The 21,058-nt window shown below is 36.9% G+C and overlaps 1 long non-coding RNA gene across 1 annotated transcript in view; it reads left to right on the top strand.

The window, feature by feature from the left end:
* Nucleotides 1-14,691, top strand: part of LOC109370775 — a 32,046-nt gene extending 17,355 nt beyond the window's left edge. The window contains exons 2-3 of the long non-coding RNA XR_002121184.1: nucleotides 11,780-11,864; nucleotides 13,144-14,691. This is a non-coding gene — a long non-coding RNA (uncharacterized LOC109370775). The remainder of the gene's footprint in view (nucleotides 1-11,779; nucleotides 11,865-13,143) is intronic.
* Nucleotides 14,692-21,058: the final 6,367 nt, after the last annotated feature.

Raw genomic sequence — 21,058 nt, forward strand, 5'->3', positions numbered from 1 at the left:
ATATATAACATACTGACAGAGCTTCACTCTTTTGCTAACTTACGTTAACTGAAGGAGCAAGTCTATGACACCAGTGCTCCAACCACAACAGCTCTAAGCCAGTGCTTCAGATCTTTAAAATATGTGACTACTGATGATAACAAACTTGATCGTTCCTCAGTGTTGATGCTGTACATAACCACTCAACTAGTTCTTACAGCTGTTGTACTCTGAGTCCTGGAGCACCTCTCCTGTGAAGACAAGCTGAGAGAGCTGATGGTTTTTCTGGAGAAAAGAAGGCTCCAGGGAGACTCTACAGCATCTTTTCAGTACCTCAAGGGGGCCTGCAGGAAAGCTAGAGAGGAACTTGTTACTGGGAGTGTAGTGATATGACAAAGGATTGTGGCTTTAAACTAAAAGACTGTAAACTTAGATTAGGTGTTAGAAATAATTTTTTTTTTTTTACTGTTAGAATGGTGAGGCACTGGAACCAGCTGCCCAGGAAACTGTAGAAGTCTTCAAGGACAGTTTGGGATGATGGAGTTTTGGATAACCCATTGCAGGGGATTGGAATGGAATAATCTTTAAGGTCCCTTCCATCCCAAACCTATGGTTCTAGGTGGATTGTCTTCCTTCATATCTTCAGATTTTGTCAGCTTAAGTTAGATAGTCTTTAAACTGGAATGTAGTAATTCAGTCTTGCTTTGAGGGATTCTGTTTTTCTGTAACTGGTGTCACCAACATAAAATAAGCTCTCAAATTTTGCTCTTTGTTTAAAAATAAGTACTGATCAATCTCTTATAAAGATAAAAGGAACAGCTTTCATTGAAATACTGTGCTATATAACATAACTTGGACAATTAACTGAAATACTCAAAGTTCTTAAGTCTTCTTTCTTTCTTTCTTTGACAAAACAAATTCCAACTTGTCTTCAGTGAAAGATAAATTCTGTTATTTATATAAAACTGTTTTAAAGTAGTTGAGTAAATTAGTTGTCTTAGATTTTAGCTTTATTTGGTGATTTTTTTTTTAAACTTTGGAGTGCTTTGTGTTGCTTGTACTTCCATGGGTGTTTTGTGCCTCCCTTCTTTCCAGTTTAACTGTTAAGTGCCAACTTTGTACATGGCAACAAGTTTCAGGTTCAAGATACTTAACACCAGCATACCACTTCCTAGGAATTTGAGAAAGATTTACAACTGTAAGTAAATGGTGATTGTAAAAACTACTGGGGTTCTCAAGTGTAAATTGAAACTGAGCCACAGAATGGTGAAATCAGCTGGCTAAAGTCACTCAAATTTCTTGAAGCATTAAGAACAAGATATTGGATTCCCAGGCTTGCCTACAATCTTAATTTGGGAGCCCATTCTAGTAGTCATTGAACTCAGTGGACGGACTCCTGTAGCTTTGCTGGGTTTTAGAACAGAGCTTCTGAAGGGCTGATGTATCATTGGTATAGCAGTGCAAATGGCTGTTGTGCTGTAAGCCTTGGTGCTTTGCACCTGTGTTAAGTTGTAAAAAAAAAAAAAGTCTGTCCTATTGGTCTCACTTTGTAAACCTCTTATGTTTCTGACAATCTGATTCAATTAGCAGCTTTATCATTATGTTGCTGGTATGCAGTGCATTGAGATGATATAAAATGCAGCTATATGTCTTGGTCTCTGGGTTTTATAGCTGATTTGGTTGTAAAGATTTATTGGAAAAACTAGGATGCAGTTGATGCTGCATATGCCATACTTAATATTTCTGCTGAAATAGTGCGTTTTGAGCACAGACTGATTCTACTCATCTTGTATTATGAAAGAAAAAAGCCAAAGGTCTGCTCCACTTCTGTGTTCTAAGGATTTGTATAATTGTTCTGTTGTGCTGAAATAATACAGGTACTATCATTTTGCCTAGAATCAGTGCAGTTTGGGGTCAATCTGCTACCTTGTTGATGAGCAGGTATTCCAGTACAAGTTTATCCCTTCACATTTATTTCTAGCATCATTAAGAATTTTGGAAATGCACTGGTATTCTCTGCCTACCCAGTTGTGCAGAATCTCGTGGGGTTAAGGGAATCATCTTCCTATGATGGGAAAGTAAGAGATCTTCTGTAGTCTACTGATAGAAACATGTTCGTTTATAACAAGAGTAAGCATAGAATCATAGAATATCTTGAGTTGTAATGGACTTACAAGGATCATTCAGTCCAACTCCTGACTCCACACAGTGCTACCTAAAATTCAAGTCCTATTGAGCTGAGTTGACCCAGTTAGTTGTTCTTGCTTACATTTAACCTGAATGTGCAGACTATTATTTTCATTTGGGTTTTACATCTGGCTCTCTGTGTTAGGAATTTGTGCATTGGGATTTGTCTTCTTACTCTGGAACACAGTGTTCCTCTAGGATTTTGTCATACCAACTGCTTGCACTGAATAAAAGCTTTGGGACCATGGTTTTGCTAACATTTCCTTGGTGTGTGTGCAAAACACTTGCAGATTTTTCTCACTTTTTTACTGTGCCATTGCAGGAATGTTATAACTGTAACTTTCCTGACCTATCTTCTGAGCGGGGGGATAAGAAGTGAATTGTTAGAAAGCTATTGAAAAATACGAGTGAGTACGTTTACCCCATGCATGCAGTAAATAAATAAATTTATTGCTTTGGGTTTTGTCATGATGGGCAGAGCTTTATTTTTTTTTAATTAAAAAGAAAAGAATAAATCCTATTCTTGATCTGTTTCCCACTAGTCTCTGCAAAGTATAATCGATCTGGGTAATACCTGGAGCTGTGTCTCTACCTTTTGTTTAAGTTGTTATTAAACACGCACCCTTGTAAAATAAAATAAACCAACATAAAGATAAAAATCACTAGCTTGTTGCACTTGGGACATCAGCGTTCACACAAGCTACAAGAGCCAAATGCTGCTTGCAGAAAACCACTGAAGCACAAAATATGGCAGCATGTGTCACTCCCTGTGTGCATTATTATCTCTCACACATTATCTGAGGCACCCCATCTTGCACAGCGTGTGTCTGAATAACCCCCTGCTGCTGAGTGGATTCATGCCCGCTGTTCATTTTTGAAAAGTCATTTCATACAATTATCCTGCTAAATATTGATAGCTTTCACCACTCCAGCCATGGCTAATTAAAAGACACACTGTGTAAAATTTTAATTAGGATTCTTGTCAGGGTGAGTAATGATTTAAAAAAAAATGAGAAAAAGGAAGAAAAACAAAACCTTTTGGTATTTGTGGGGGAATTTTGTTTTTAAACTGCTCATTTGTTGCTGAAGCTCTTTGTATCGTCAGATTTATTTCCCCTCCCAGGTCGTTCTCAGCCCTTCATCTGAGAGAATGGAAGAAAAGAGTTCCCAGTGTGAGCCTGTACTTCATACATTCCCACTAGAAAGCTGTATGTTTACCACTATGTTAGTTGCTATCCTTTCATTTAGGCAATGATTTCAAGAAGCAGGCATTTCCTGGGAACTGATGGCCAGTGAGTAGACTTAGGGCCAAAGAGGACATAGCAGTCATTAGCTTCAATTGAGGAAACACCCCAAAGATTGTTTGCTGTTGTACATAAGTCATGATAGTCATAGCAGGTGGTTTAATATTAGAGAGTGAGTTAAGCTTTTTGCCCTGTTTTATTTCATGTGCATGGAAGTGAAAAAATGATATAAAATTTGCAAGCAGATATTTCTCAGGAAGTAGTGCCTAAGATTTTAGGCAGTTGACTGTTAGCTGTCAGCTGTGTGGAAGGTTTGGAAAGCTTTTCTGATAATGTTGAAATTGAAAGCATTTAAGTTTTAACTGAAAATCAGTAGAAATTGATTGAATGGTAGTCAATCAAAAAGTTGATCCTCAATCTTCCCAGTGAAGGTGAAGTGTATTTCTTGGTTGTTTACTTTGTCTCCTTAAGTGCTCTCCATATTAGGTTTTCTTTAAATGTTATGCAGTTACAAGTATGTATCATGTCAGTTGTTTTCTTCTGTACACTGAAGTACCATAACTGAGTCTTGTGTTATTCAGGAAAGACACTGTTAATTTCTTTGCACACACTGATTATGAGTACTTTCCTCAGTGAGAAATGTTAAATGTAGGAAGAATCTGGTGCATGGCAGAAAGTTGTATATCTTAGAACATTGATGTTTATAGCATGTGGCTACAGCTGAACTTTTCTCCAGGTCTTCATAACACAGATGTATACAGAAGGATCAGAGACATTCTTGTTACAGTTATGCCACCGATTTGTAGATGTTGGCTTTTCTCCAAAATTAAGAGGAAAGAATGTAAATAAGTATTGTTGGTTAGAGTATAGAAATGATGCAGAGTGTAATCGATGCGAATCAGTGAAGCGGCTTCATTGCTTAGAAACAAAATTAACCAACTATGGAGAAAAAGCAATTTGTATTCATAAAACTCTGAAATGATGAGCTTAATAAATACTGAAAGACGAGATATAGGAAAGAAAGTTCTAATGTTAAATATTTTCCAATTAAGCCTTTATTATTTGTCAATATATCATTTATTTATGGATAATTTATCTTTATTGCTGATTTCAAGCATTCATTCTCAAACTTGTATTCAGCACGCCTATTGAGCCGAGAGTCTAATACTGGTCCATGTGATCTCTGCTTTACCTAATGGAATTTGCTAATGGAATGTCATCGTATATTTTTCAGTTCTTGGATTTATTTACTAGAACAAAATGTGATCAGCAAAAAAATATATTATCACCATGCTTTTTGAAGGTTCTGGTATGAGTACACCAAGCTATGTATTTCTGAAATGGTAATTGAAGACTAAACCTCAGCTTAATTTCATAATCTTCTCTGGTTTGGATTTTCCTTTAAACAATATAAATATGATGACATGTTCCTAATTAACTGATTTACAGCTCTTCTGGGACAAATGGTAATTAATATTCATAAATGTTTACAACATTTAAACAGATGTAGAACCCTCACATGACAAAAATTTGTACTAATTTGAAGATCTAAGAAAGCACCGTGCTGCTGTGGTTCTCAGGCATCTAGAATGAGGAATGCTGCTTAAGTGAGTGGTTGTCTTCCCTGGCAAAATCACAACCTTTGCTAATGAGCAGACAATTGTCACTGGTGTGTCTAGTAATTTGCTTTTAACATATTGTTATGGAGCAGCAGGGGCCTAAGCCATCAAACTCATGGACAGAATATATTGCAGTTACTGAGTTGATTTTTGCGCCATCTAAGCTGGAGTTCATTCTGAAAGTGCCACTTAGATTTTTATCCATAAATGCATTCAGTGGGAGTTGAAGGAACCTTAGATGCTACTGACATAAAATCAGAAGACATCTACTCAGCCTCAGGAGATTTTGATCAGTCTATAACAGAATACATTTGGGTTTGGCAGTTAAAACTGTTCTTTTCTGCAAACACTCAACTTCTTACTTGTAGAGTAACAAGAGGATGGTATCTCCCTGGTTATGGACAAGCTGAGATACTGCAGATGCTACTGGATCTCTTTGGGGTGGAGGATGGAATACAATGTAAATGTATGGGGCTGCTCTGAAAGCAATGCCTCCTTTTTTTTTTTTTACATTGGCCCATGATATCAGAGGCAGGTGATGGTGCTATGGCAGTAGAGGTTGAACCTTCTCACCAGTATTCTGTTACATGTTGTTGTTATGTGACAAATGGCAGCGGAGGGGCAGACTGACATGGAAGTGTGTATGAGGAAAGAATGTAATTGAATTCCTCTTTCTGGAAAAAATTGCATCTACTGGCACTCATTGATGCTTTTAGTACAGTGAGGTGGTGGGTGATGTTTCAGCAGTGGTGACACCGATGTGAAAAACAAGCCGTGTTCAAGACAGCCTGCACAGCTGACACACAACAGTGAAGAATGTCTTGATCAGCTCATCCATGCAAATTGACTAATGGTGGTGACTACAGTGAAAAGTGTTCTGTAGCTCAGAATTTGCTCTTTCAAATAGTGGTGTTGACTCTTTGCACATGTTCTAGTTCCTGTGGAAATAAATAGGAAGCATTACTTTTGGAGCAACTTACATACCTTATGGTATGGAACCACTTTGAGCCTTTTGTCTTAGGTCTGTGCTGACATGTGGAGTCATTGGGCATCTCAGGATCATGCTTCCACAGGTTCTGGATCCTGCCGAGGCATTCCAGCTAAGACACAGCATAAGGCCTAATTTTTTGGTATGTTCACAGCATGCTGTTGCTGAGTTAATAAACTTTCAGAACTCTCATGTGGGACATTAACTACCTTCTAGCAAACAGCACTGAGAATGTAATCAGCAAACATTGCCATAGTTTACTATGCTAGCTGGGCTTAACTGACTTCTGAGTTTCCTGTGGCTGTGAGTAATGTTGTGGCTAACATATTACATGTGAACTACAGCTGTGTGCTATTACTGCATATGATCTTACTACTATTATTTGGCCCTGAGGGAAAGCATTTGTTTTTCTCCTTTAAAGAAAAAGTTTTCTGGCTAGTACATTCTTTTTTCTTCCATTCCCACTGTGGCTATCTCTTTCCTGCAGTTTAGACAGGGTGTGGCCTGCAGGTTTTTTGTTTTTTTTTTAGTGAATGTCTAACATATTTCTTTATAATCTTTTCTGATGCAAGTTGGTCCCTCTGAACATTTACAAAATATTTATTGAATGATTCAGTTAGTTATAGCAAAATTTCAGTTGTGCTACTTTTACCTCATCTTTTTTGAAACAATAAGCAGCAGGCATCGCAGGGTGATATTGAAAAACAGCTCTGGAAAGTCATTCTTGATCACCCATTCATTAACTATGTATCAATGGGATTAATGAATAAACTCATGGTAGTTTTGTTACTTATCAGAGCTTCATTAACATACATCATTCTATAATATCAAATTTAGTAATTTATTTAATCTCATACTGATATTCTCTGTATGAAAATGAAACTTCTGCCTAGGCAAAATATAGTCCAGTTTGAACAGGATGACCCATCATTAAGAGGAAAGAATCAAGGACATTTCATGTCTTTGACTTACCAGGATTTCTTTTACTGCTCCTCATCTACAGGAGAGCTGCTGGCTGTGTCAAGGCTAAGTCACCTTTCCCACATTTCCCCATCACAGCTATGGTTTACTAGGATTCTGTCTTCCAAACTATGATCTGACTTTTATACCATTACTAGGATACAGCACAGTAGCAACTTCATCATAGGGATGGTCTATAGTCAGTATAAAAAAACTGATTTATATGCTGAGTGTTCCCAGCTCTGAAACCAGTGTAGTGGGCTGGAGGCAATTTGGTGTACTGGAAAGCTAATTACACATTTTACTTTGCAATTGTAACAAAATTAAATTGCTTATCAGTCAGCAACAGGATCAGTGATACAGAGGGCAAAAAAAGTAAGAGCTGGTGCTGGGCACTGAAAAAAATTACATTCTATTCAGTCGTCTTGAAGTTCATGGCATGATGTGTATTTTGTAGCAGCTATATACAGAGAAGTTGTCAAGGTTCACAAGGATTCAATTTCAACTTGGTTAAAGATGAGTTTGGTATGTATCCTCTTACTGATGGGATTCATTCTACAGTTCCTGATTCCAAAGAGGCTCAGAAACATTTGTATGTTGTTTGCTTCTATAATGATGCAGTCAAGTGTTTGTTTTCTGTAGACAGGAGTACTTCTGTGGCTTTAGAGCGCAATCTTGTTAAACTTCAAGGTTTAGGAATAAATGCCAGCAGAGTTGAGAATATTTATTTTTTTAAATATGCAAATCAAATAGGGCATCCGCAGAGGCCATTTATATCAAATAGCTTTGATCGTGGTTGTGATGTCTAATCTGAGGCACAATCATTCATAGTTAGGTAAGCTCCTAATCCTAATCAAGAGAGACAACTTCCAGTTTTTTCTTGTTGCTTCAGATTGTTAGCAGTAGAAGCAGAAAATATCAGATGAATCATTCTGCTCCCTTTCAAACTCTGATAAATTCTCCACATTGTCATTCCTAGTAGTAAATTAAACTCTTGTAAATCTACAGTGATAATGTGTTAAATTCTTTTCCTGCAGTGTTTTACAGTTATTAAGTATCCTCTGTTTTGCCGAAGGATTAAAATAAGATAAAGGATTGTCTTTATATTTGCCCTAGGCTGTCACAAAAAATACACCTTCATTTCAAGAATGTTATATTTGAGTTTTCAATGGATTTGGCTCTGCACATCAAACCCAGTTATTAGTCTTGAAACTCATGTTATCACTTACAGTAAAAACCTATAGGATTCTACATATCTTCAGTGCATAACTGTCTCCTTGAATTTCTGTTGTATTGTAGCTTAAGTCCACTTTGGGCATTTACCTGTAAGGAATCATTTCAGAGCGGAGAAACATTTCTTCAATAAAATATTTTGTTGTTTTAACTTCACTATAAAGACTTTTTTTTAGGTATTATAACAGCAGTCCCATATTACCATGTGATGATTTTGATCAGTGATTCTCATTTGTGTTGGTTTGAGTCCTTTTCCCAGACTTTGCCTGTCTATGAGTACAGTTTTACTGTGGCAGGAGAATGGCTGTGTTCCACAGATCACAACCTTTTTGTCTGTGGAAAATACTGAAGTTGCACTTTGTCGTTTTCTGTTTGCATCTCATTTAAAATGACTAGGAATTAATCATAGTTTTGCTGATATTCCCAATCTTATTTGTCAGCAAAGGTGCATTCTTTGCTTATCCTTATGAATATAAACTCAAAATGTTCAAAAAACAATGCAAGATAATTACCTGCTTACTACTGGAAGTGGAAGGAGAGATATCACACCAGATGACATGAACTACGTGCTGTGAGTAGATTTGCATTTGAAAGGAAATAGTCCTTAGTCCCTGGAGTTTGTGTTCTGCTGCCATGCCTGAGGATAATGCTTTGGAGTTGTTTTTTGTTGCTTGAGATATGGTGTCTTTGGGATCCAAATATATTCCTGACCAAATTTAAATAGCAGAATTTTTAGCTAGGACCAAGTTAGCTCTTGCTATGTAAACACTCAAGCAAATAAAGAATTCCACTTGCTCTTCCTTATTCCAAAACAATTGTGGAAGAAACTTTGAGGAGGTGAACTTAACTTCTATAAGTGTTGCTGGGTACAGCAAATGTTTGTTTTTTTCTGACCTGGAATAGCCCTTTAAGGGCTTACCTACAGTTGTGAAACGAACATACAATGTATTCACAAATCTTTAAGGCTTTGTTCATGTGTAGGATCATATATATCAATGTTTATCTGTACTTTTTTTACTGATGGATATGTCTAAGTCAGTCAATATGTTTTGTGTAAACAAGGATTTTTGCTCCATCTAAGAAAAATTGATTTTTAAAACTATCTTTCTCCCATCATCTGAAAGATCTCTAATGCAGTTATCTAGGTGCTCTGCAGACTCTGTTTGCTTACTTTATTTAGCATTGTTTCTTGCTTTTCATCAGAGCTCTCCATGAAGAGTGCGTATCTGGGTAGGAGAGTACAGCAGGTACCAGCTTAGAGTGAAGAGTTAAGCTTTCTGTTGACAGAAAATAAAATCAGGCACAGAATCAAAAATGAATAGAAGGTGAAAAAGGAAAAATCTAGACTCAGAACATATCCAGAAAGAGGTTAAACAAGAAAGTGAGGGTGATTGAGTACAAGGATGGAATCTGAATCAAGAGATTTAGCTTGAAATAGAGGGTAAGGCAATGATGATCAACTTCTGTTTGTCAGAAGGGAGTGGCAAAAAAAGGACATTGAAAATCGCTGGGCTGGACCCCATGTGAACAGTTCAGAAAGAAAACTGTAATTTGGTAATATCATATGAGTTGTTGAGTATGAAAGTCTTTCAGATGAGCGTAAATTCAGTATAATCCAGGGTGCAAAGTAAAATATCACTATGTAACTCTGAGATTTCTTGCTGACTTTTACTGTATTTAATTTTTTTACTTTTTTTTTAGAAAGATTGATATCTCACTTAGTTCTGAGTAGAACAGATGTGGACATGGAGGTGGCCTAATATGTCCTTGTTAGAATCTTGCACTTCTAGCTGAAATTTCTGTGCTGAATGTGAGTATTTTTAATGAGAAGTCAGATAATTGCAGAAAGTGTAACCTACACATCTGTAGATTAGCTTAAACAGTCTTTTATTTTGTTTCATTGATATGTCTAAATATGATTCAAATTAACTTCATCTTCAATATGCACAGTGATGTAGATAGTCGTGCAGTAGCTCTGTTCACACTCTAGCCTAGTTTGCTATTTGTGCAGATTACTGTTAGACTGTGGTCAAACTAGTGAGTCCTGTCCCTGTGTTTGAACATCAGTGAATTTTAAATTAGGCTCCTATAACTGTATGTAAACAAACAAAATAAATTCTGCTTGTGCTAAAACAGTTACTTTGTTAATGTCTAAGTACTGGAATGAGTCTGCTGGTTTGGGGTATTGTATGGGAGAGCTGCACAGAGTAGAATTTGCTTGCTGTAGTTGCTTGAATTCTATCACCCCCAAAAATCTGAGCGGTGCTGGGGTCCATCCATTTTTTTGCTGATGTCTATTTATGCACTGTTTTTTAAAGTCTCAGCACCCTATTAACTAACAGTTTAGTGCACAGTCTATTGACAGCCAATAAGAAGTATTTTAAAAGCTTGCATGATGGAATGAAAAATAATTGATTGCTTCAAAGAAAGACTGAGAATGTTTTACTGAGTTCATTCTTATTGTGGAGGGAATCTTATGGGACCTCACAGGCTTCTGAGAAGAAATGTTAAGAAATAATGTGCCTAGACTACTTTTCCTCTGTGTTTTCACTCAGGGGTATCTATCATGCAGGTTATTCCATCGAATTGTCAGAAGTGTTTCATTTGGTTAGGTTTTACCTATTCAATGGGAGAGTTAGTGGTGATTGGTTGTATTGGTTTGTTTCTGCTCCCTGCAAGGACAAATACCACCATGGCTCTTCCATGGAATGTCCACTATGTGTGTGTGGTGCAGAGTTGAAATTTAGGTATGCTTTTATACTTTTCTATTTTAGTAGAATTCATCTAATCGACATGATTGTTATTTTGTGTGTTGTTTCCAGTTAAGTTATATGAACTAGAATATTTTGGCTGTTGTATCTCTATCTTTTCCTTCTCCAGCATAAAAAAAAAATTATGAATTTTATGGAAAGAACTAGTTTTTTCAGTGATTTTCTACACTAGAATTTTTATATTTCCATGTGAATAAAATGAATAAATTGTAACTAAACTTGTTATTACAGCAGCCTAATTTGGGAGTTAATCCCATGTTTCTTCAGGAATTACAGCTACAGCAGAGTATGAGTTTGACCTAGAATTGCTAGACATCAAAATTTGTTGCATATATTTAAACAAGAGACAAAGTATGTGCAGAAGGATGTTTCCTCTTGTTTGAAAGCAGATTTCTAACTGGTTTTCCAGAAATCAATCAATTAATGTGAAATTGAGGTTATTGTTCAGTTTTGACTACACTGTACCTTCTCTATATGCAATCAAGTACTTCACCTGAACCTGCACAAGCCATTGTCTTTGAGGAGCAAATGGCTGTAATTCAGTTTTTTATTAGTAGTAGTACAGAGGCAGTCCTTTTGTGCTAAGCAGTACTGAGTGATATGCAGTAATTTTACAATCTTATCTAGGGATTAGAGAGTGGCAGCTAAACTCATTTTCCTTAGAGTCACATATTGGCCTCAAACCATGGTTCATGGACCATACTGATAAAAAGCAAATGATTTTATTCAGTTCACATTAAATTCAAACTTCAAGCCCTAGAGACTACAGAAATAATGTCTTAACGTTTTATCTTACAGAGCTGAATTCTTCCAGGAGTAGCAATCCTTCAGCAGCAGAGCAGAGAGTGCCTAAGCTTTTAGGAGGCTGGCATCTTGTCCTGAAGTAGGTATTGTGCTGTGAATTAAATTCTGAATTTCTTCAGTGCAGTTTTCAAAGTTGTTGTGTGCGCTCCTCCCATGAGAGCCACAGCAATATTGTTTATATATACCAAAGTTATTTTTAATCTTTTTATGTTGGAGAGAAAGTCAGAGGATTCCTTCAGCTTGCAATAGATGTATTTTTTTTATTATTACCAGTGAATGTAATGAGACATGGGTTGCTGGACAGGGAGAAAGGTTGGGTAATGTAACAACCTTACAAAGAGGTTTTGACTGATTCTTGATCATTTTCTGATTCTTTTGTTTTCCCATTGTATTATACAGCATAGCAGCACAGTCTATCATTGGTGGTGTGAGATGTGTTTACTTCTTACTTATGATACTGTAAATATCATATTTCTGCTACACCATTGTTCAGTGTCAGAAATGCACTAGAAGATATTGGAAAATGAAAACCCAAATGATAAAATATCCAAAATGTAAGTTGGTGTGTTTCACAGAGTAAAAGGAAGATATAAGAACTTCTTTCTAATACTGAATCATTGCAAAGGAGTGTATTCTGAATCCAAACAGTGAAATAAAGCACATCTTCCCCTGGAATTATATTCTCATAAATATCTCTAGAATTTCTTTTGTCACTGAGTATCATAAAATCACAGGCAGATTAATAATCCACGTGCAGTGGAACAACAATCTTTTTCTGTGATCAAAAACTCTTATCAGCATATACAATTTCCTTTTTCTCCTGATCCCCTGCTAACCAGAAAGAGCTTTGATTTCAGTGCTGGTCACCATTACAAATTGAAGAAGGGTTTTAGTGAAATACTGTGCTCCATTTCTCTAGAGCAGTTCAATGGGTGCTCTTCACCTGAAGTGGTCAAAGCAGAAATGCAATGTAAAGAAATGTTAATGCTTAACACTGGTTAATGTAACTGTTTTTCTTGTGGACACTCTTTTATCTGGGATTCCAATCGATGGTTAGGCTGACCAATTGATGGCAACAAAACTGACCAGAATACTTGATTATAGCTTGCAACATTTTCTGTATTTTTGCATTTGAAATGCCTGCTGCTACGATAGTAAGTACATGAATCTAAGCCTGGCATTTTGCATTTAGAAAAAGGGATTCGTTGAATTCCACAGTGTCTGTGCAATTCCTTCATAATTAGGAACAGATTTAACCAGGACTTATAGGGACTATACAGCACTTTGATCAGCATCCTCTAATGGAGCAGGCACTCTCCCTGTAAGCTGAATTACAGCACTCTGTCCAATACCCACAGTGCCTTCATTTGCTTCTTGAAAGACTAAGTGAGCATAATAAGTGGCTGATTTCAACAAGACTGAAGAAAAGTTAACCACAGCAACAAGGACAAAGCCTTTCTCGAAGTCTCAAAAACAGAAGAGTATGTTTGACAATGCTGGGTATTGGTAACCTTAGAAGCACCACAAATATAACCAGTCCTGTTCTTTTTGAGCACTGGCACTTGAGGGTTCCCTTATCGTCTTCTGTTAAGTTACCTGCTCCCTGGAAATATTGCAATAGGTACCAAAGGCTTTACAAAGTGTGGAGACTGATCTATCTTGAAGGACAACTTTAATTTCATACTCTTTACCGAGGAAAACATTGGCTGCCTTGACATAAAGTTCAATTTTTGTGTTGAAGTTGTCATTTTTGGATTTTTCTCTGCCAGTCTGGATAAAGATCTCCTCACTATATGTCCTTAAATAAGATTAACTTATACTTGCAAAAAAGACTATTTCATAATATACCTTTTATGCAGCTCTTGACTGTCTGCATTACAGAACATTCTAGACAGACTAGAATACACAGTACTGCCCAAAAAACTACTCATCCTACAGCAAAAATGAAATATTTTTGACCAATCTGATTTTTTTCCATTCTTCATTCCTTAAAACAACAAGTGGCAGCAGTGCCACTTAGTCTAATAGTTTTGAGCTACAATGGTTGAGAACTAAGAGTTTCTTTTCTAGACCTCCTGTATTTTCACTTTCTAGTTCTCTTTATTTCTACTTATAAATAAAAAGGTGGACACTATAAAATAAAAAAGGTGATACTGTAAAAAATTAGAGTTGTCTGGGTAGGGAAATGGAATGTCTTTGTGTTTGCTTTGATTGTTGGCTGTTTTAAATGTCTTTAAATATCGAACTTCTTGTTACTTCCATTTCCATTTGAAAACTGGGGAGTGGAGAAATTAAACAGCCCACAAGTTTTCCTGATTCTTTTACGTTTATTTTCACTTCCAAGATTTCCTTTGATTTAATGTCATTTTGATCTTTTGAAAGAATGTAAAGCAAAAACATTAATCTTGAAGTACACTTTAAATATTTGAAGGCAAGTGCATGCTGTATTCTTTTCTGGTGATATTTGGAATTCCACCGTAGTGAACGTCTTTCTGAAAAATGTATGGAGTATAACAGTACATCAATGTCTTAAAATGTAACTAAATATGGCTTCCCATGTGAATGGAACTTAAAATTAGAATGACACTTCTGTGAATGCAGATCCTGTTCCCAAGGGAAGATTCCACAGCATATATTTATACAGTAGATTAATTCATCCTTAGAATCTGTGCTGATGCTTTGCCAGCAAAGTTGAAAAAGGGACAAGAGCTACTGTGATCCAAGAATGCCAGCTGGGTGTGTGCCCAGAGCTGGGCTTTGTCACACCCAGGCTGGTCAGCCGTGGCTGAAGATAAAAATCATTAGTATGTACTGACTAATGACTGCTACTGCGGGAGAAGTAAAGGCCTTTGTATTTGAGACTCTAAAGCACTTATTTTATTGAAAAGTGACTCAGGCTCTTTGACTTCTATCTTACTCAGCAAAAACTTTGGGGAAATTTTTTGTACCATCTCCAAAGATAGTTTTGTGGTTTTATTAAACAAAAATTTTCAAACTCCTTTTATTATGCATTATGCATTCAAAAAGTTGACATTATAAAATCGAATTCCTCTCATGCCTTGAACTAATTATTGTGCCCTTTTCACTTAAGTATTGCCATGTCATGAAATTCTTTAGCTAAGTATCCTGAATGGCATAAAAAACCAAGGCCTACCCAAACAAGCTGTGAAATGACTAATGGCTTCAGCTTCTATCATCTGCCCTGTCCTTTAGGAGAACATGACTCGGTGTCTTTTCTGTGACATGTCTCTGAAGTTTATTGGGACATCATGCATATCCAGTTAGCAGTTAAACATTTTATTACATTTGAATACTAATGTCTCATCCTGTCTTGGAGATTCTTATTGTGGAGCCTGGATGTTCTTACTCCTTTCTAAAATAAATATTGAGACTTCAGATGTTCAACTAGAGTATAAATGGCAGGAACAAAGCTATTAAATGTGAAACATTTGAGTGGATAAGCCCAACACAGAAATAAAAGCAGGAACTCTTCACCACATGCCTTTTATCATCCAACAAAGGCAGAGTCTGTTGTATGTTCAGATTGGACAAGCAAAATCTCACCTACCTTTTCCCAGAGCTAATTAGAAGTCAGATGCTGTTCAGGCTTCTGCTCATAAAAGCTCATTTCCAAACTTTGTACAATGCTTGAAAATTCTTCTCAGAAGAAAACTGAGAGCAAATTCAAGCAAAAGTTTCAATTCAGAAATGTGTGAATATCAGAATGCATCTGATGCTGCTTTCTTACCTGAACAGAAGGGTAATCCTCATTGGCCTTGGTGCTGCCTAATTATACACATTTGATATTCTGATTTCCTGCACCTGGCTTAAAGGTGTTTATTCTGCTCCCACATCACTTCTATGCTGGGCTTAGATTTTGGAAACTGATTCTGAGTTCACTGGTGCCAAAGATCTTTTGCTGCTAATTGCAACAGATTTTGCATAAAGCTGAAATAGAAAGTGCTGTTTGTTAGAAACAAATGTTAAAAGTGGTAATTCCTCATTCACAAAGAGGCTCATACAGAATAGGCAGATGCCTGCTCTGTTTTTTTACTGCTGTGTTTATCTGAGAAGCAAGTATTTGGTTATAGACAAGTGAATGATTTATTTAAATATACTTCTGCTTTTAATGCAGAGGCATAAAACTTCTATAAATGGGTGAGTATACTGTTATACCAAGGGGCTGCATAAATACATTTCTTTCAATCCTAAAGTTCTGGGAAAAGATAGTAGCACAAAGCAGTGCAGTGAGTATTTTTCTAAAGCAAATGCCTAGTGCTTTACTAGTCTATATGTGGTATTTGCAGTTTCCCATATCTCTTTAAAACAGTATTTCTGTTACTTTATGGTTGTGAGAACTTTGTGTGACAGAGTAATCAGTTCTGCTTAAGAAAAGGCACTTATTTCTAGGCTTGGAGTCACAGCTAAAACTTCATTATCATACTGTGGGACTGCTTCCTATTGAAAGCTGAAGATTTCTAAGTAGGAATTCTAAATAAAAATACTAGGATGCTAGGAATGCCTATTAAATATGGTATGGTTGTAGCACATATGGTGCATTTTTTCAAAAATTGTGTTTTAGTTTTGTAAAAAGCACACAAATTCTGGTAGGATATATTGATTTTGTATTTCCTTTTTCAGTGAAGCTCTAAAGTGGTATTCTCTTATGAATATAAGTTAACTAGAAACATGAGATGTCCTTACAACTGGTAAAATCCAGTTTAATACGCTTCAGGCACTAAATGAATATGCAGCTATTGAAACAATGCTGTTTTAAACTTTGGCTTCTCTTTGCCAGTTCTGGACACAGTTGCATTGCAATGCATTTTCCTCTTTCATTAACTGATAATGAATGATACTGTGGGGGATGTAAGATAGTTACAAATAATGTATTTATAAAATACATAGAGCCTTGTTGTGAAGTCTTGGGAGGTATTAATTTGCAGTGGCTGCACAAAGAGGAAAGAATGTGGGAAAGATCCACAGGCATATTATAATGTCATATTAACACTTCAGAATTGTAGGAAGATGCATTTCACGCAGTAGCCTTGAATATCCAGGATCTATATTTCTTTTTTTTCTCCTTGCAGGAGTTTATTATTCTTTCTTTAGTTGAATATTAAATATCAAGAGGCACAAGTTCTGAGCTTTAGGCTGCGACTCTGCGCTGGTCTCTTCTTCTGATGACAGTAGTTATTGATAGAAATGAAGGAGACCAGATCTGCTTGGGTCATTGTGGTAAAGAATTCTCCCTGTTTCTGGCCTTTTTGTTCCCTGCAATGACGAATTCTGTGTAGAATGTTTCCATCACCAGTGCAAAAAGAAAACAGATGTGTTTACATTGTCTCCATGGAGACACAGGCTAAATTCACACTGGCATCAGGGAGAAGATTTGCCTTCCTTTGTCTTCCAGAGATGGGAAATTAGAGGGAGAATATTTGAAGTAAACTAGACAGAATTCTCTAGAGGCTTTCTCTCCCCATTGTCTTTTCAGTGAAAAATGTTGTGCTTCACGAGTGAAGATTTCTGAGTGCTCTGTCAGATGTTTGTAGTTTTACTAGAAATCCAGTAAGATTTTAAAATGTTCTAATTTTTATTAACGTTTTAAGCAATGACAAACAGGCAAGTCACTACAATGCTTTGTTCTTTGTCTCATAAACACTTGTCATTTCAGTTTATTCAGTGAGCACGTGTAATTAGTTGGGAGCATTCAGGAGATGCAGTAGAACCACAGGACGTTCCTTCAGCTCCTCCTTTGGAGGTTCACTGGCTGGTTTTCCTAGACATTAATTGGGAAATATTTATCATAAATTTTGTCCTTTTGTGCTTCTCTGCTTTCATGGATCTTTACAATCCACCACAGTGTTCCTCAGAGCAACTGCAGTTGGCTGTAGCATGCATATGACGGGGTATTCTGTGAATGTTCTGAGATGGATAGAAACTAGGAAAGGAAGAAGCCTCTTCCCTTTTCTGTTCTTTCTCTGAAGACCATGATTTGTTTACGAGTGACTCAGAACTGAATATATACATCCTTACAAAGGGATGCAGTTCTTAAAATAAATAATGTGCAACAGAGCAAAGTTTGAGCATGCACAGATACTCTGGTTAATCTTATTCAGTTGCCAAATATATTTTTACAACTCATAGGTGTCCATTCAAGCTATCACTTAAGAATATATTCTCTAAACTAACGATAGTTCCAAAAACTGTTGCCTCGTAGGCAAAATGGGTTGGGGTTTTTTTGGTATTTTAGCAAAATTACATTTTAAAATGAAATTAAAACAAAGGGAGGAACTGTTCTGTGATAGCAAGTTGACTTTCTGGGGGAAAATCATTAAATAAAATGTGGGGATCAGTTTTTTAAGTTAGATTTATATTCTGAATATGCATATCAGTGTGTTTGGTTCAGAAGCCTTACTCAGCCACCTTGAAATAAGTAGCTGTCTTGTTTTAAAATAAGTCATTCAACATAACAGCAGAAACACTGACTTGGATGAGCAATCTCATAGTGGAAGTGAACAGCAGAAAACAGAGCAGATGGTGGGGAAAGAATCCAGAAGCAGGTGTGAGTTGCATGCTTACTTCACTGTATTTCATAGCTTACAGTTGTGCCTGAAGGGTGAAAGCCAGAGTAGATCTGTAGCCTAAACTTAGATGTCTCACAAGCTGGTTCTACTCATGCTTGCTTCATTTTCAAGGCAAGTCTGTGCTTCAGGCCTAATGCAAGTCTAACAAGCACAGGGGCAATACATACCTATTAGAATTTAGTTTATCAGTGTAAAGCTTCAGGATGGCTGTGTTTATGTCACACGGAGGAAAATGTGATTATCATGTAAGTTGTATCTCTATGAGATTAAATCTTGTGTTGCATCACGAAATATAAAGCAAAATTGTAGATGTTTTGTTCACTGGGTCTGCACTGAACTGGCAGAGAAACTGCAAAATAAGAAAAAAAAAATTGCCCGTGTAATTGTTCATTCTTTTAGATCCACCAGTAGAAACTTGTTTATCTAAAAACTCCTGGCAGATCTAATAAGTAATGAATTCACGATACCTTGCATTCTGTTTCTGTCGTTCCAGTCGCAGCTCACCTACTTGTTCCTGTGCAGTAGCCCAGTCGTTTTATTAATGAGGCACTTCAGCTTTGTGTCATCAGCAGGTTCCATTGTTTCACTCCTCGCTCTTCTGATGTGAATGTTAATGAAAATATTAAATGGCCAGTCCAAAACCAGAGCTATTGTGAACACAAATCAAGCATTTTAGGAAGCTTATTAATCTATTTTAGCTACATTCAGTAATAATCGTGTCTGCAATGGCTTTTTATTATGTTGTCAAAGTTTTATTAAATTAAGTCTCCTCTATTTTCTGCTGTGTGTCCTTAGAACATCTGTTACCTTAGGGGAAAGAAACTGCTTTAGTCTGGGTGATCTACTCTTGCTAAATCCATGATGTATTTTCTCATTCTCGTAGTAGTTCTAATTTTGTTAATCTCTTTTCTGAAACTTTTGTTCTATAGCTCAATCCAGAGATTCCTGGGTGAGCCATTACTAAAAACCATGTGGACACTGCATTACAATTAATTGTGAGCATGCCTCCAGCCATTTTGGACAGTCATAGTTTTGTTTCTGTACAGTCAGACCTCTGAAGTGAGGAAACAAATCGTGTGAGATGATTTGTTCTCTATTTATCTTTGCCCTGGTGAGCGGCCAGTTGGCTGTTGTTTCTTTCTTCATTCTTCATGCTTCTGCCTGGCAGCTTCAGACCTCAAGCTGGTGCTTACTGGATTTACTTTCATTCTTGCTTAATCTCCCGGGGAAGCTTCCAGCTGGTTCATCTCCTCATCTTGTTGCATTGCAAGAAGTGGGCTGGTGTGTCTTGTTTCCTTCCAATGTCTTCTGAAGAAATGTGGAAGGTAGCAACACAGTTGTCTGTGGACTACAACTTGGAAACTGCTGTTACAAAAGTATTTCTGGCTTGTACATAGCAAGAATACAAGGACAACAGGAGAGAATGCTAGCACCATTTTAATCATCTACAGACCAATCACTTAGAACTTCTTGTCCTATGTTGAACTGAAGGCCAACAAGTGTTCCAGGAAGGAGAAACAATACAGCCCATGCTGATGGATCACTTTAAAACAGTTATCCTTAACTATGGGCTTTTTTTGCTGTGCTAGGCTTGCACATTCTGTCCTTACATTAAATAAATGATAGTGATCTCAGATAATTAAAATAGCACTGGCATGTGGATAGCTGCTCTACTGTATCTGACAATGATTCCTGTGAGGTGGATTCTGGGGAGAGAGATAAAAACAAGGGTTCAAAACAAAGGGTCATACAGTCCAGAACCTTGCATAATTGATTCTCTGAAGAAGTCTGAAGAAATTCTTTTTTGCTCATGATGACTAACATACATAAAAACTGTTGTTTAGTCCAGTGATCTGAGGCTGAAGTGCAATCCAAATATTCTTTTTGGTATGGAAGACACTTCAATTTTTGTGTTTTCATGTGTTGTTTTGAGTGCATGTCCAGATGTATGCAGTGGGACTTTCTGTAGCTTAAGGATCACATGAAACAGTGAGATTATCAGTTGCCAAAGATAGTGACTGGGTATTAATTGAGCTGTACCCTGAGGCAATGCAGAAACACTTGGAATTCTGTTTTGTGCCAAGGCAGCCATGTCACTGCTATGTTTTGACTTGTGCTTGCGTTTAAAGGTCTGTGTTGGATGGAAGATATCGGGCTTCTGCTTGTTCATTTAAATCCTCTCTAATGACTGAGCTTAATGAGATTTCATTGAACCAAAAGGTCACTTCTGCATTACACTTGCTGTCTCATGACGTTGTTTACTGCTAGCCATGTTGCATGCATCTATGCTGTAGCAGACTGCTTCCTGTTGGAAACTAAGTTAATGAATGACATTTAGTTGAATGAAAATCAAAGTTAGAGGGACTGCAGATCTGTATGAGGGTTTGCAGTGGTTATGTTCAGTCTTCATAGAGAAACAAGGTGGTGAGGTACTGGATCATGTTGCCCAGAGAAGTGTACATTTGCCACATCAGGAGGGACCTGATCAATCTATTCTCTCTCAATCAGAAGGACACCTTTGTTTCCTCTACCTGCAGTTATCAAACTGAGGATGAGCTACAAGTAGGAATACTTCCTACTGCACTGCCTGGTACTAATAATGTGCTTGTGCTGAAGGCAGTCTTCTTAAAGTGAACCCATTCTTCCTGAGGAGTGCTGAGCCTTATTCCAATATCCCTTTTTTTTT

The sequence above is a fragment of the Meleagris gallopavo genome, chromosome 22 (assembly GCF_000146605.3).
Source record: "Meleagris gallopavo isolate NT-WF06-2002-E0010 breed Aviagen turkey brand Nicholas breeding stock chromosome 22, Turkey_5.1, whole genome shotgun sequence".
Lineage (NCBI taxonomy): Eukaryota > Metazoa > Chordata > Aves > Galliformes > Phasianidae > Meleagris > Meleagris gallopavo.